Source organism: Dermacentor silvarum, chromosome 11 (assembly GCF_013339745.2).
Source record: "Dermacentor silvarum isolate Dsil-2018 chromosome 11, BIME_Dsil_1.4, whole genome shotgun sequence".
In the NCBI taxonomy this organism is placed as follows: Eukaryota; Metazoa; Arthropoda; class Arachnida; order Ixodida; family Ixodidae; genus Dermacentor; species Dermacentor silvarum.
The window spans coordinates 99,940,959-99,956,985 of record NC_051164.1 but is presented as its reverse complement, the minus strand read 5'-3'; the positions used below and the strand labels follow the sequence as shown (position 1 = coordinate 99,956,985).

General features: G+C 47.4%; 1 protein-coding gene across 3 annotated transcripts in view; it reads right to left on the bottom strand.

The window, feature by feature from the left end:
* LOC119433057 (lactadherin-like) overlaps window positions 1-16,027 on the bottom strand; it is a 150,478-nt gene that overhangs the window by 64,855 nt on the left and 69,596 nt on the right. For 2 of the 3 annotated variants that reach the window (XM_037700203.2, XM_049658493.1), the window contains exon 1: window positions 8,637-9,050. The exons of the other annotated variant lie outside the window; for it this stretch is intronic. The gene's annotated coding sequence lies outside the window, so the exon portion shown is untranslated. Of the gene's footprint in view, window positions 1-8,636; window positions 9,051-16,027 lie in introns of those variants that run through there. 3 annotated transcript variants of the gene reach the window in all.

Genomic DNA, 16,027 nt, shown 5'->3' with positions numbered 1-16,027 from the left:
GTGATGAGGGTGGTGTGCTTGCCATTGGACTGAAGAAAGAGTCCGAGAATGCGGAGAGTAGAGACGAGGGGAATGGGTGTGCCGTCAAGGGAGACTGTGAGTGGAGAAGGCGACAGGGGGGCCATCCCCCGAGGCAGAAAGAGCAAAAGCTCCGATTTGGCCGGGGAGCAGCTCAACCCGACAGACCGGGCGTGAGTCGCCACCGCGTCCACGCCCGCCTGGAGAGTGGTCTCCATGTCGCCAAGATTGCCGGTGGTCACCCATAGGGTGATGTCATCGGCGTAGAAAGCATGAGACAGAGCTGGGATAGTGCGTAGTGCACGTGCCAGCGGGAAGAGGGTGACGTTAAATAGAAGAGGGGACAAGACAGAGCCTTGGGGAGTACCCTTGTTGCCAAGGGAGAAAGAAGGAGAAGAAAGTGGGCCGTACGAGATCTCGGCTGTGCGGTGGGCGAGGAAAGCGGTCACGTAAGCATGGACACGGGGTCCGACATGAAGGGAGGAGAGAGCGTCCAAAATGGCGGTGTGGTGTACATTGTCGAATGCTTTGGTAAGGTCCAGCGCCAGGATAGCTCGAGCGCGTTTGTGGTGGGAGGGGTGTAGGACATCCTCGGAAAGCTGGAGCATGACATCCTGGGTCGACAACTGGGGACGAAAGCCGAACATAGAGTCCGGATATAGGTCATGATGATCCAGATAGGTCTGGAGGCGAGCCAGGATGACGTGCTCGAACAGCTTGCCGAGACAGGAGGTGAGAGAGATGGGGCGGAGGTGCTCGAGGGCAATAGGTTTACCGGGTTTGGGGATGAAAGAGACACGTGCATGGGTCCAGGAGGAAGGAAGAGTACCAGCCTGCCAATGCTCATTGAGAAGGTCAGTAAGGGCTTCGAGGGAGGGGGTATCTAGGTTTCGGAGTGCCTTGTTAGTGATGCGGTCCGCCCCCGGGGCCGAAGTGGTGCGGAGCGTGAGTAGCGCCGCACGAACCTCTCCCAGGGAGATGTCCGCCTCAAGGTCAGGGTTGGGGGAACCGGTGTAGGCGGGAAGAGTTGTAGGGGGGTCGGTGCAGAGGTAGCGGTCCCGGAGGGCCGCCAGGAAGTCAGTATCGGTGAGTGGGGAGGAGTGAAGGAGATGGGATATATCCTTGCACTGGGAAGCTTTGGTGTGTGTAGGGTCTAGCAGCACCCTGAGAAGTGACCACGTGTCGCGGAGACCCAGGTTGCCGGCCATGCGGTCGCATGTCTGGCCCCACTGTTGTCGAAGAAGAGAGGAGCAGTGCTCCTCCATGTCCGAGTCAGATCATTGGAACGGAGAGAGTCTTGACACGATCTTCACGAGGGCCGGGCCGATACGTACTTTAAGCATTGCTTGGATTGCGGCAAAATCGTTTTGGACGCCCAGAGCCTGCGCGTCGGCGCGTACCACTGGCGCGTACAAGTCGAGAGCTGCGCGGTTTGGGCTCGGCTATAAAAGGCCGTCGCTCAGCTAGCGGGCAGGAAGGCAGGGGAGATATGAGATAGCTGTTAAGCGGCCTGGTTAATGATGCGCTTCGCGGAAGGGTCGCTTTCGAATGAGTGCAGCGCACGCGGCCTAATCTCTCCGCTTCATCTTCAGCAGCGCGCAAGCTTCTCGCAAGACCTTGCCTGCAAGAATGCGTGAAGCCCAACCCCTTCTTTCGCGCCAACGTCTCTCTTTCTCCAAGCCGAACACTTCATTGGGAGCCGAGAGAACGTTGTCCACACTTAGGGCAAGAAAAATTTGGAGGACGCTTAAGCTTCGCCTTTAAGAGTGGAACGCTACAGCATTCAAAGATCCCCGAATGCTTCTCACGCTTCCCGGCAACTGCAGCTTATGTAACCGTAATATTTACCAGGAAACGCTGGCGGCGAGCGCTAAAAAAGAAATAAATTATGGTGTTTTACGTGCCAAAAACAGTATCTGATCATGAGGAACGCCGGAGTGGGGGACTGCGGAATAATTTCGACTCCCTGGGGTTCCTTAACGTGCACCTTTATCTAAGTACACGGGTGTTTTCGCATTTCGCCCCCATCGAAATGCGGCCGCCGTAGCCGGGATTCGATCCCGTGACCTCGCGCTTAGCAGCCCTCACTAAGCACGGCGGTTTGGCGGCCAACGCTATGCATGAAGGCGAGCTTCATAGTGGAAACGCGGCCTCTTGCGTGGGCCGATCCCGGACGTTGTGCACAGTCGCGCCAAGAAAATTGCATCATTTCCAGATTTCTGTTGTTGTTTCGCACTTTAGTATTTCAGTCTGAGAAGACTTAACATAAAAAGCGTGCGCTGTCGGTGTTTTGTTTCGTGACATTTGTTTGTTGGCTGTTATTCTCAAAATCCGGAGGAAAAGCTTTGTCAATAATGTAAGACACGTTATGAGCAACTTTAGTGATACAATGGTGTGGCAATATAACCCGCATATACCGCATTTCATACAGCAAGGTGTGGCATATACATATACCTAAATATATACGGAAATTTTCGCTCACAGGACGCCGGCGCCGGACGCTGACACCGGGGTTTCTGCGACACGGGGCCCTTAACGCTGTCGCGTTAAAATTGGTCGTTCCATATTCTATTGATTTGATCAAAACATTCCTTTTTTTTTCACAGCGCCCATATTGTCAAAGCGCACAGGTATACACTCGTCAAGAAGGTGCTAACCCGCCGTAGGTTGCTCGGTGGCTATGGCATGCTGCTGCTCAACAAGATGTCACGGGTTCGATTTCCGGTTCCAGCGCCCGCATTTTGATGCGGACGGAATGCAGAAACGCTCGAGAGGCAAGAAGCATTGGGTGCACGTTAACGTACCCCGGGTGTCCAAATTGATCCGATACCCTTCTCTGCACAATGCCTATACATAGCCCTCAATTGTATTGTTTCGGAATACTAAACTTCTTCAATAAACTAATAAAATAAGCAAACAAACACTCTTGCGCGGACAACGACAGGTAATTTGAATCGTCACAACGTCGTCAAAAACTATCAGCAATGTCTGACAAAAAGGCCCGGATAAATGCAAGACGTGAAACAACACAGGAATAGGACAAACGATGTTGACAAACGCAGCTTAGTTTGTTGACTCAGTTTTGTGCTGTTTTTGCGCTGTTTCTCTCGCGTTTGAAACACGTGCAAACCAGTGCAAATCAGCACCCTTCTACAGCACGCTTGATAAAAAGACTTTATGGAAAAGACGTTGATCAGTGACCAGTGAAAGTGACCAACAAGGGATGTAGACGCTTTGACCCATAAATAGATGTGCCTGACTTGGCAGAAAGAGACTTCTGCCGCTATCCATCACTACACATTTTACACAGGCCCACATTCGATCATGTTAGTAACCACCCCTACCCTCCCCCCCCCTCTTTTTTTTTTTTTTTTGAAAACGCTAGATTTTACTGTTTCTGTCCATTCGTCAGTTGCGTTCATGACGTGTCAAAAACTATCACCACAGTGCCGTCATGGCAAAAAAATGTCGCCAGGTAAAAAAAAAAGAAGAAGAAGAAGAAAACTCCCGTTGTCTCGACCCAGTCCCCCACATCACGTGTGCAGCATCACCAAGCAAATGCTCAAAGTGTTGCACTGCCCGCAAGCTTGCCGCCGGCTGGTTTTACGGGAAGCCAGTTTCCAGCTCCAACGTGCCGTAATTACAGCACGTGTATCAGGCCGGCAGTAGATAATGTCTGGCTCGCGTCTTCCACTATACCACAGTTTTCTTACAAATTTAAAACATTATTTCGGCCTTATCGCTGCGTCGTTCTCGCTAACACTTCGCAGCCAAGGTCGTTTCCTTTCTTTATTTTGGTCCACGTCGTTCAATGAAGCATTTGGCGTCTTTGGTCTCTTGTTTCATACATAAAAAAAAAGATAAGAGAGAACATGCCGTTGCATGAATGCCAAGACATTATAGATGCGAGCCACTGCAACAACGCAAACTGATTTTGCAACCTGTCTGCAACTAGACGTCCGGACGAACCGCTAAAAAAAACTTTTTAAATAAAAAATTTTAAAAATCAATCTTGCTGCGATGTTTGGACGACAACGATGCAGCAGTAAGCACGAAACCTTCTAATGTTGCTCGAATAAAAAACGCAGGTCACTGTATAAACGTTAGGCCCAAACACTTTCGTGACAAAGGAAATGCTTTCGTTAGTGACTCAGCCATCCCGATTTCTCAAGCGGGTCGACGATCTCGTCAGAAGCGGGCCCCCGTCGTCCGAGCCATCCGTCTTCCGGAATTCCGATACCGTGAGCGACCCCATATCGGGACGATCGCTTTCGCAAGTCGCGCTCTCTCGTCTCAAGCCACGTCAGACGAAGACACCCTCATGTGGCGAGCTCGCAAACACGGTTCTAAACTCAGCGGTTGCTTAAGCGCACACACACACACACGCACACGTAAACCCATACACACACACGCATAAGCACACACATACACATGCTCGCACACGCACAAGTACATACACACACATGCTCGCACACGTACAAGCAGACACACACACACACACACACACACACACACACACACACACACACACACACACACACACACACACACACACACACACACTGCGTAAGCCTTTTCAATCTCGCTTAAACGATGGGCGTCCCGCAGCGTTGGTGGTAGGTGGCAGCACCTCCGCGCGAGCGCCGCGATATTAGCGCCGCGGGGGTGCCGCCAAAGAACTTTCCGGAGTGCGTCCGGCTTAATGGCTTCAGATCGCGAGGTGACGTCGGCCGGCGAGCGCCTGATCTATCTCGATACGGTATCTCTACGCGTTGCCCTGCGAAAACGGTGCAGCATTTTCTGAGGGTTATAGAGCTGTAGATTAAACTGACACTCTAATAAGACGGACCGGTATACCGAACTTCTTCCCGTCGTGGTCAGGGTTATCCTATAGTATCTTCTTCAGGGGACTGATCAAGTGCTCCCTATGGCGTATTACTGCACCGAGTGGCACAACCCACAACTACATACAACAAATAAGAAATTTGTCCGGCCCTAAGCTGTATTTTGTCCTTGGCACCCTCCACTCCACCCCCCCCCCTCTTTTTTTTTTTTTTTTTTTTCTTTGGTGTTTTCTCGTGTACGACAGACTAACCGGCCCGTTCCAGAACCTCTTGTAGCTCCTACAAAACTGCACGGATTTAGTGAGCGCCGTACAGCAAGCACATAGAAAAAAGTTCGGCGGTACATAACTAGGCGTCGCGCCCCGCGGCGTTACCCGTAGTCGGCAACATGCCAGGGGACGTTTCGGACCCCGCAGGGCGACGTCTCGGAGAGGAAGGGCCAGGTCCCACCTAAACGCGGCGGCGTGGCTGGCCGCACCTTTCCAGCCTTCTTTTTAGTATTATTATTATTGTTATTCGAACTGGCGGCCAGCAGAGGAATCGATTCCGCCCCGACTATGACGACGACGTCGACCGCAATTTGGGAAGCGCCGCGTCCCACGTGGGACGCACCGCTGATCGCCCGGCGCGATTAAATTGGACGCACACTCAGCGCGCGCGCTCGAACCTTTTGGAGCCGTAGGACGGCCTGACAGCCGCAACAAGCGCACTGAATATCTCTCTTTTTGTAATTGTTTATTTTACAGGCAGTAAACAGCAAGATCATCTTCTGAAAGCCCACGCAGGGTTATATAGAGCTGCGCACCTTTGCCTCGCGGAAGTCGTATACCGTTTCAAAATAGCCGAAACGTTGTCCGGCCGTGTAATGTAACTGCTAGAAGACGAGTAGGAAGTGCGTTGAGGCTGTTCTTGGCGTATCTTAGGAAGATGAAACACACAGTTGAAGATGAAACACACAGATGAAGCTTAACCAACTTGCCCAAATGTCTGTTCTCCTGTTCTTGAGTAGTTGGGGCAGCGTTGTGAAGTTGGTTCCGGACGCATGCGTGACCCGCTTCGTCTGTGACGTTGTGACGCCGAGTAATAGGTGCGGGTTCGATGACAGGCAGCGCAATTCGGAGCAAGCAATAAGACGATATCGCGTATGATCTGCTGTAAGATGAGTATAGGAAGCGCGTTCATGCCTTGCCGCATGGTTTGTGCAACGTCATGATGGTGTTTTCGAACACCCGCGTATAACCAGCTTCGACTTTGACATTTTCGCACCGAGAGTAATCGGTTGCTTTTTCAATTCCTACAGCTGCTCACTTCAGAGAGACCATGCGTTGAAGCCTCCTGACATGGTTCGGGCAACGTCGTGATGGTGGCTGCCAACGCATGGCAACACGACCTGAGTACTAGGGTTGCGGCTTCGATACTCGACTGCGGATGCACACTTACACAAAGCAACAAATATGTCAGTATCGTACGGCGGTGCCTAATGTTGCTTCTGGAAGGGTAGTGGGAAGCGCGTTGAGTCCTTCCTGGTTGGGTCATTGCCGCGAATGTGTTTGCGAATGCATGGATGATCCGCTTCGACAATGACAGTTGAGTTCGAATCCTTCCTGCTGATTCAGGGTAGTTGAATGACATTGTCATAGTGTAGCTGCTCGAACTTAAGTACATTATGGCACCGTTGTAAATAAAAATAAGACAACGTGACTTTGAACACGTCGGTGACCTCCGCTGTTGCCCAGCGCGACTGTGGCGTTGTAACATTGGATACGAGGTACCAGGTTCGACTCCCGGCTCGGGCGGTCGCGCACTTCACTCGAGGCGAAACGCGAGAACGCGCAGAAACGTTGATGTACGCATGAGAGCTTGAAGTAGCCGAAAGTAGTCCCGAACCCTCCGTCACAGCATCGCAACCTGAACGCACAGGTGTAGCTTTGGGAAGCAACTTGTTTATCAGTAGTGCCAACAGCATCAAAGTGCTTCGAATATAGCTTGTAAACGGCCACTTCTGTCGCCTGATAAGGGGAAATACTAATTGCATGAAGTTATGCAGCAATTCCATCAGGTTCACTGAAGGTGCAGATTCAAGCCTGTGGCCTCCTCGCCCAATGTCATCGAGAAAAGAAGCTTTTCCCTCTGTTCCATTAGAAATGAATCATATATAGTCATATATCATACGGAGGCTGTTTCAAGGCACGAACTGATTTCGAGAGACGTTCTCAAGTCAAAGATCATTCCCTCACAGTCTAAATCTGCGTCTGCGAGTCTACGCATTTGTTCCACAGGCTGCAGTTTGGTATGCTAGGCGAAATTCTTGAGGTTTAAATCAACGGCAGGTCGTTGGTCAGGTCTGAGAATCGAATTCAACATGGCGACAACTCCGCGTTGGTTAAAATGTTTGCTCCGTCTGCTAGGTCTGCCTAATATTTAAATATAAACCAAAAACTAAACAACGCAGACACGTTCTTGTCATCCAAAGCGCTTCAATGTCTGATCAAAAATAGTTAAATATAAGCGGTAAACCTTCACCGCTCTCTAGCAACCTTTGGAATTGATCTTTTGAGCGAGTACTATGAAATTTCAAGATTTTGACAAGCCATAACTGGCAGGGGTATAAGGGGGGGGGGGGGGGGGGGGGGGGCATGCTCGCTACGTCAAAAATAGCAATAGTAACAAAACGGATGTTGGCTCGATGATTGGACCAACGTTTTCCAGTGTAGGACCAATGTGGCCCAGCTTTGTACCATCATTGCCCCTGCTTCGTGTACTGATGAGGGTTCAGGCGCCATGAAATGACCTTGAAAGCCACTTGTGAAATGAATAAAGAAAACGAAGGGAGGGGAAGCTGATTAAATCATAAGTGATTACACTGTATATTTCGGTAGTTACTGCTTCAAATGCACACGTACATCATCCTTTTCTAAAGGTGACTATCACCGTCTCCCGACACTAAACGCCGACAGGACCATATGAAACGTTTCCCGTCACACGTTTCGTAACTTAATGCGCATTGAGATTTGAAAGCTCCCTCACTATTGAACATCCATGCCTAACTTTTGTGCAAGAACAACAGACCTGCCGCAGACGTGGCGTGGTCGTAATGCCGTATTTGTCGCTGTCATTTTGATCGACCAAAATACATTTCGTAACGCTCCTCCTGTAACTATAGCGATATTGTCGTTTCTTAAAACAGCTGACGTTTGACAAAAGAGAACCCGACCTTTTACTGAGAATTGTTATTCTGTACGTAGCGCCCAAATGTAGAAACAACAACAAAAATGCATAACGTGAAAACGACATGTGTTGTGAGGAAGGAACAGAAATCAGGGTCGCGATCACGTAACGATTCCATCCTAATTCCTTTCATTGTCAGTGGACAGGGCGGCGCTCGGTCTGCGTTATCACCAGAATGAAAATAAAGGGATAGAAATAATCGAGCGGAAGGAATCGCTATATTATACCGGGTCAAGTTATTATTTTTGTTGTTGTTGTTGTTGTTGTTGATTTGGTTCTTTATGTGCGTGCATAAACGTAGGACTGTCTAACTTCGAGAAAGGGTCATTCACGTAACAGTCAACGTACCGCTTTAGCCAATGCAAATATTATCGAAAAATCTTGCCCGTAACAAAGTCACACGCTTCCGCCTCACTGCCTCCCCCGCCAACCCCCTTCACTCACACGTACATAAAAGCACACATCACATGCCCCCCCTGCGCAAAAAGAACAAAAAAAAGGAAGAAACACCGTGAGTCGTATTTGGCATACGAAACAAAATCTCACCTCGTCTGGTGACGCAGACGACGCAGTGGCAGCGATGAATCATGGGAAGGTAAGCTCACGCGCTAGCGAAGCACAGTCTTTCTCCAAGGCCGGGGAAAAAAATTAAAAAACGCCAACAACAACGGAGATGTGTCCAACAAAGTTCGCAGCGGGGTCACCTACGACATTCGACGGCCACCATTCACCGCAATAACGACGAAGAAAACAGACACCCCTCAAAACTAACAACACAGCGCAGCGTCCCAACCAGCGACTAAAAACAAGCGCGCCAACACAACCGTGCACCAACTCCGCAGCTTTCACGCGCGCGTATGCGCCGTGTTGTGTGTGGCTCCCGAACTCGGAACAGCGTTCGCGGTTTTTGCCGGGAGCGAACCGAAGAGTGGGGCCAACTTTTCTCCTATCGGGCAGCAAGCGCCCGCAACGCGCGAGAAAACGCTCTCAAAAGCGCGCGCGAGCTGAGGAGGAGGAGGACGAAAGCAGCTTCGCGAGTCGGCCGCTTGGAAGAGCGGGGGTAGCGGAACGCCGCGCGTGACGTCACGTGACGTCAGCTGCCCCACCATTTCTGCTCCTTTCTTGCTTTTTTTTTTTTTTTTTTTGCCATTTCTCACTCTCACTCTCTTCATCGTTCCATGTCCGCCTTGCATGTTTAATACGAAGTTCATTTCATGACTTCTTTATGGCTGTTCTTTCGTTGCTGTTTGCCAGGCGTGGTGTCTCTTTCCCTTCTGTTTCTTTTCTGCCGTGTTTTGTTTTCGTGCGCTACCGGGAGTCACAAATTAGGCCAATTAGAAGAACGCACTCCAACGCGCCACTCGCGCCAAGTTGGTCGGGTGGCCGGCTATAGCCGGCCGGGCATATCGTCGCCTGCTGCGATGTCGGCGTCGCTTTTGCAATGAGCGAAGACAAATAACCCTCGGAGTGCTAGAAAATGTCGCTGTCGCTGTCTCGGTGGCGAGCACGGTGGCTAGCGGTGCCGAATTTTTTTTCTTTTTTTTTTTTTAGGTGGCTAAATTACTTTTGCTACGCCCTGTCGTCATGACCACCGGTGAGCGAAAGTAGCGCATTTTGTCACCCAGGCTCAGGAAAGTGTTAGCGAAGTTAATGAGTGCGTATATCAACTGCTTGTGCGTGGCGTGGCTGTACGAGCGAGAAATTTATGGACAAACACTAACCTAGAGAACGATGCTAATATTTAACGGGAGCTTATCTGACACACGTGCGCAAGTGAACATTGTTTAATTGCTATAACATAACATATGAAATATTTATTTTCCATCAGTGCAGGCTGACGGAGAGTGTGAAACCAAAAGACGTGAGACCAAAAAAGTACTTGACATGGTTATCAACGGACGTTTTACAGCAGGTAGGGGCACGCAACATCGCATATACATCTTGCACTCATCATAATAAGGATATGTTTTCTTAACTGGAAATAATCATCGGACTGCCAAAATAGGTATATGCTTCTCCCGACCTCGTACGACATAATAGCGACAGAGTTCGCTGAGTGCTGATAGCTTCGTGTGGCGGTCTGTTTTAGCAGCTTAGTTCGCGTTGAAGCGAGAGGCGGCACGAAGGTCAATTCGCTCGCTGCGGCGGGACCTATCTTGAAAGCGATCGTCTTACGTGACGAACAGACGGTCGGACGGTCGGACTGGTTTCCTTGTTGTGTAGGCATAGAAATGATTACGCATTTAAAAAAATTAAGATTATGAGCGCATTTTCCCGGCAAGATATCAAAGGCCTTTCTCCAGGAATCCCCCAACGAATCAAGGCGCTGGAGGAAGTGCATGATTCTTCGAAGTTCTTTTCTTTCTTCTCACAATCATAATTCTGTGAAATATGGGGGGGAACAACGTTTAAAGACCATTTTTGTGCCACCCAAGCCAAGCGATATGTCTAGCAGCCTCCATAAATACCGCACAGAGGCACCACACGGCGTGATGTGATGCATGGACGTACATTTATGAAATATCGGGCATAACCACGTTTATCTGCAGTAGACAATCACTAATTAAGTTATGTAACTGCAGTTGTTGACGCTCACAGTAATATTAGCCATGATGGTGTTTTTCTTGTTTTTTTTATTTCTCTACATGTCGTCGGATATTTGCTGTAAAGCTGTACGATTTCTGCAGGAATCATTGGACCAAATAGGGCTAAAGAGAAGTTTTGCAATGTACTTGCATAACTATATATATATATATATATATATATATATATATATATATATATATATATGCTAAGCGGTTTGTGTCACGTGATTGGACCACCATGTCACCGAGCTGCTGAGCGCGGTAGCTATTTGCGGCAGCTGAATCTATGTCAGATGGTAGATAAATAGGTAGATATTACTTGACATTATTCGACGGAGAACGCAAAGTTCGGCTATCGAGCTTATACAAGCCCCTGTCAAGATCGTTGCGCGCGGCAGCACAATATTTTTTTTTTGGGGTATCTATTTCGATTGTCCTTCCCAGTACGGTTACGGCTCGTTCCAAGAGGTATATTCATAAATCTGTTGCGCGTGGCAGAGCTCCAAGATTGAATTAAGAACAACGTGCCCAGAAAAACCAGAGCCTCCGCTGGAATCATTCTTATTAAAATTTTCATAGGGGTGTGAGAATATTCGAAAATTTGGAATATCAACTCGAATGCCGTATAACTAGATTTGGTCTTCGAATCAAATAGTCGGTATTGGCGAATAACAATATTCTTCGAATAGTTTTGGAGTGATTTAAATCCTCAAGTGTGAGCGATCAAACAATACTGAGGCAGAACTGCGATAAATTTTATCCAAGCGGCCATATAGTAGACTTAAAAGATGAGAAGTTATCTAATGGAGCACGCTATACATCGCTCAAGGAGCCAGATTTATGCTTCTAAACCGCGATCATTCGCACTCTCTGAAGAATCCGGGATTTGCGAACAAAGAATGCGTCATCAGATGAAATGCTATGACAGAGTGTTGTATCACATTGTCAATACTTGTTATGAACATCGTCTCATATTTATGGTAAAAACGGCCGGTTTTTTTTTTTTTTTCGAGAAAAATATTCGATATTTGTTTCGCGTCTGGCACTATTCGATTTGCATTTGATTCGATTCACGTCTAAAGCTATTCGGTTCGCTTCTGACATTATTCGATTCGTATTTTATTCGATTCACGTCTAACGCTATTTGATTCGTATTTGATTCGTATTTGATTCGTATTTGATTCGTATTTGATTCGATTCGTTTCTGGCCCTATTCGATTCGTATTCGATTCGGTCTCAAAAATTGCTATCGCGCAACTCTAATACCTCCGGGTTAAAATTTCGATTTGCGCTTTTACTGTGCTCTCAGACGAAGTCGGCGAGCCTGGACATCTATATAAACGTTGAACGAGGCGAAGACATCGGACAATAAGTAGTTGCCGATTTTTCTTAATGTCAGTAGTGACCTTCAGAGATCGCAAAGGTGCCTTTCATCAGCCCTTCTACAAGAGGACACAAGATTAAAGCAGCAGTGACGTGACATTTTGGAGTTGTCGTTCTTTTGTTTTAAATAAGGGGCAAACCCTTAGACCACTGGAAGAAACACTGACAAGCGTCAGAGCGGCCTAAATAATTTAATGTAATGCTTGTTCCCACGAACCAGTTTCGGTTTCGGCAACCCAAAGGTGGATGTGTAGGTGGTGGATACAGAGGTGCTGTCCAAATCCAGCGCCCAGCAACCTCTTCCTTGGAGTAACAGACACAAATCTCGAAGGTGATGTTGTTGCGAATTAGATGCGCCGGAAGCAATTGCAGAACTAGAACACGTCATAGCCACCTTGTTTTGGACACTACCTAGTGGCTTGCTCTGTTCCTCCGATCATTGCGCCTGCTATCTATCTATCTATCTATCTATCTATCTATCTATCTATCTATCTATCTATCTATCTATCTATCTATCTATCTATCTATCTATCTATCTATCTATCTATCTATCTATCTATCTATCTATCTATCTATCTATCTATCTATCTATCTATCTATCTATCTATCTATCTATCTATCTATCTATCTATCTTACAAGCAACGTCATCAAACATAACCTTATTGCCACAGGACGTCGGCAAATTTTGCTTTGTGTCATGACGTCATGATAATGTCGATAAATCCTAAGTCCGGCGTTTAGAGACCAAATTTAGTATAAAGTTAAAATATACGTCTTTCTCAACTTCCCTACCTACTAGGTGTAACCTTTATCTAAGCGACAACCATGCAGTAGAGCTACTGCAGCTTCGAAAATATGTGTCAATTTAGGTTTCAGAGTCCAAAACATACACCACCGCCCTTTGAATAAAAATTAAAACTCAACCGTCTCTATGTATGCATAACACCGGATGCAAGTTGGTGGCTCAAGAAATCCCGCCTACATACGATTTTTTTCTAGGCCCCTGAATGAAACGAATGTTTAATAAAAAAAAAAAAAGAGCTGATGCATGGTTCGTCCCTGCTTCAAAGCCCTCAATACAGACTTATGCTATTTAACGTCCCGGTCAGAACATGGTGTCAGATGTCCCTGACTGTCTGCGAAGCGTCTGAGAAAAGACTGAACATCATGAGATGGTTTCCAGTAGTATATATGTCAGACTGAGGAATGTAACACATGTTATCGATTTGCCAATTTTTGATAGAATTACAATTGACTGCCCCGCATTAGGCTGCGCGAACTGCTAAGCAGCTGAAGTGTTTAGATTCACCCATCATCATCCTCCCTTAATTTAACAACGTATAGTTATGGAGAAGCCGGCGACATATCGTGCTTGTTGTCAACGCTTCCAATCCGTAGCAAATAAATCAGTCAAACAATGTCATGTTTTTGAACATGTCTCACTCTTTGTGTACAGCTTATAGGTTCTGCGGAAGAGAGCCAACTTTGGCTCGTATAGAAATCTTGCATAGATGGCTATATCATGTATCCCAGCTAACGATATATAAAAAAAAGAAAACACCGTTGCAAAATACAATTATATAACCCACGGTGTTCGATCGTCAGGCGTCTGTCGAACAAACACCGCAGGTCTTAAAATCGTATCTTGCACCGTGTCATTTTTTTTTTTTTTTTTGCTGAACATCTTGGCTAACGTTAGCTGGGACATCGTATATATAGATGATACAGATTCATCGCTGGTATAGATGGTATAGGAATAGGTACGCGTTATAGGCAAAGTTACAGAATGGATACCAAGAGAAGGGAAGCGCAGTCGAGGACGGCAGAAAACTAGGTGGGGTGATGAAGTTAGAGAAATTTGCAGGCGCAAGTTGGAATCAGCTAGCGCAAGACAGGGGTAATTAGAGACCGCTGGTAGAGGCCTTCGTCCTGCAGTGGGCATAAATACATGATGATGATGATGATGATGATGATGATGATGATGATGATGATGATGATGATGATGATGATGATGATGATGGGTAGATTTAACAGCGCAGAGACACGTGACAAGCACGAGGCATGTACGAAGCTATGACACGAGGTGGATTACATCCAGACATACTGAAACTAGTAGCTCGTACATTGGTTACCTTTTTCTCGATGACTGTTTTTCGCCGGCAAACCACTGTTACAAAGATGCGGGAGCGATTAAACATGAACTCGTTACCGGGTTAATACGCAGCCTTGCCAATGATTGATTGTCGTGGAACTTCGATAGGAAGTCACGCGGCCACATAGAAGACTCATAATGAAACTTTTGCGCACACAACACGAAACCACAACGAAGAAGTACACAAGGACTAGCGCAGTCCTTGTGTACTTCTTCGTTGTGGTTTCGTGTTGTGTGCGCAAAAGTTTCATTATGATGCCAAACCAACTAGCCAACCTATCCGTCTTAACATAGAAGACGCCGGAAATACGCTCCAGGCAATATAACCGCCAAATTCTTACGGCGAAGTGCGATGTCGAAGCGTCAGGCTCCGACCAGCTTGTAACAATGCTTAACAAAAAAAAAAAAGGGGGGGGGGGGGGGTCATTGTAACCGGAAAAAAGGTAAACAAAGTGTCAATGCCCCCTCTCTTAACAAGCATCGTCCCGATGCTACAAACCATAGCCTCCTACGTACAAACAGAATGCGAAAGCGAGAAAGCACACGTAAAAGCAACCAAATATATGCAAGCACGTAAGAAGTAGAGTTATCACAGTTCGTTAGCGCTCGTACAGAACACGGACAACTTCAGCGGTTGCGCCCAGCGCCGCTGTGATTGCGTGACACCGTCGGATGCGCGACCTCGTGTATAGTCCGGTGCACCAAGACGTCGGAGTATCTTGTACGGCCCGAAATAGCTCCGCAGTAGCTTTTCAGTGGACGTCAATAACGTAAGCCACGAACGAGTGGAATGCCCGACGAAGTGTCAACGCCGGACGCCTAGTGTCACGCAAGACATTAAAGCAGCATCCCCGAAAGCGGATAAACCGAGAGAGCACACTGTGAAATAACTTACACCCTTGAAAGTGAATAAGGATGTAAGTGTGTGTGTCACCCTGACACGCAAAGGGTGTCAGGGTGTGAGTTAATTAATAATGCTTTAATCAAGGCACAGGCTTTATTAAGATAGAGTTCATTATGGCACTCGAACCCTCGACCTTTGGCGGTCGCAATGCTTTCGCATTCATCCACGTAGAGATAACTATAAGTGCCCCTTGAATTTTTTTTACAGTGTGCAACCCAAGGAACGCGAATCGCTTTAACGGGACACTAAATCGGAAGACTTCATCAGTTTGAACCGGTAAGGTAGCCTTTCGAAACTATAGCTTCGTTAATATCGCGGATAAGAGGTTGACTGTTCAAGAGAAAATTTGTAAATTAATTTCTGGGCTTCACGACCTCAATATGAGGCACGCCATAGTGCGGGACATCCCGGGTTAATGTTCGACCACCTGGAGTTCTTTAACGTGTATCCAAATTTGCACGGTAAAAGGGCGCTTTTTTGCCCCCCCCCCCCCCCCATCCCCTTTCCGATATGAGTGTTTTGTTGTTGTTTTTGCTGTAGAAGCGCAATTTTTTTTTCTTGTCTTTAGCATCCCATTATATTCTCGTCGGATGTGCTGAAAGACATAAATGGTCACAATTAATCATTCACTTCAATTGCAAGTCTCGCTCACACAAACGATGCAATACAGTATGGAAAGACAGATGGCGTGATTAACATTGATATTCTGCATTCGCCTGTATACGCCTGTACGCACAACTTCAAAAAGAGTGGCCGCGCGGTCTCGGGAGACCTAGCGGCGCTATCGTGCGGACATCACTGAGAAGGCACGCCAGTGGCAAAGTTCGTCGGCGATAATCGAGCGCGATCTTATCGCCGGCAGTAAATGAAACGCCGGGCTGCCCGTGTAATACAACTCGTTCGAACAAACCG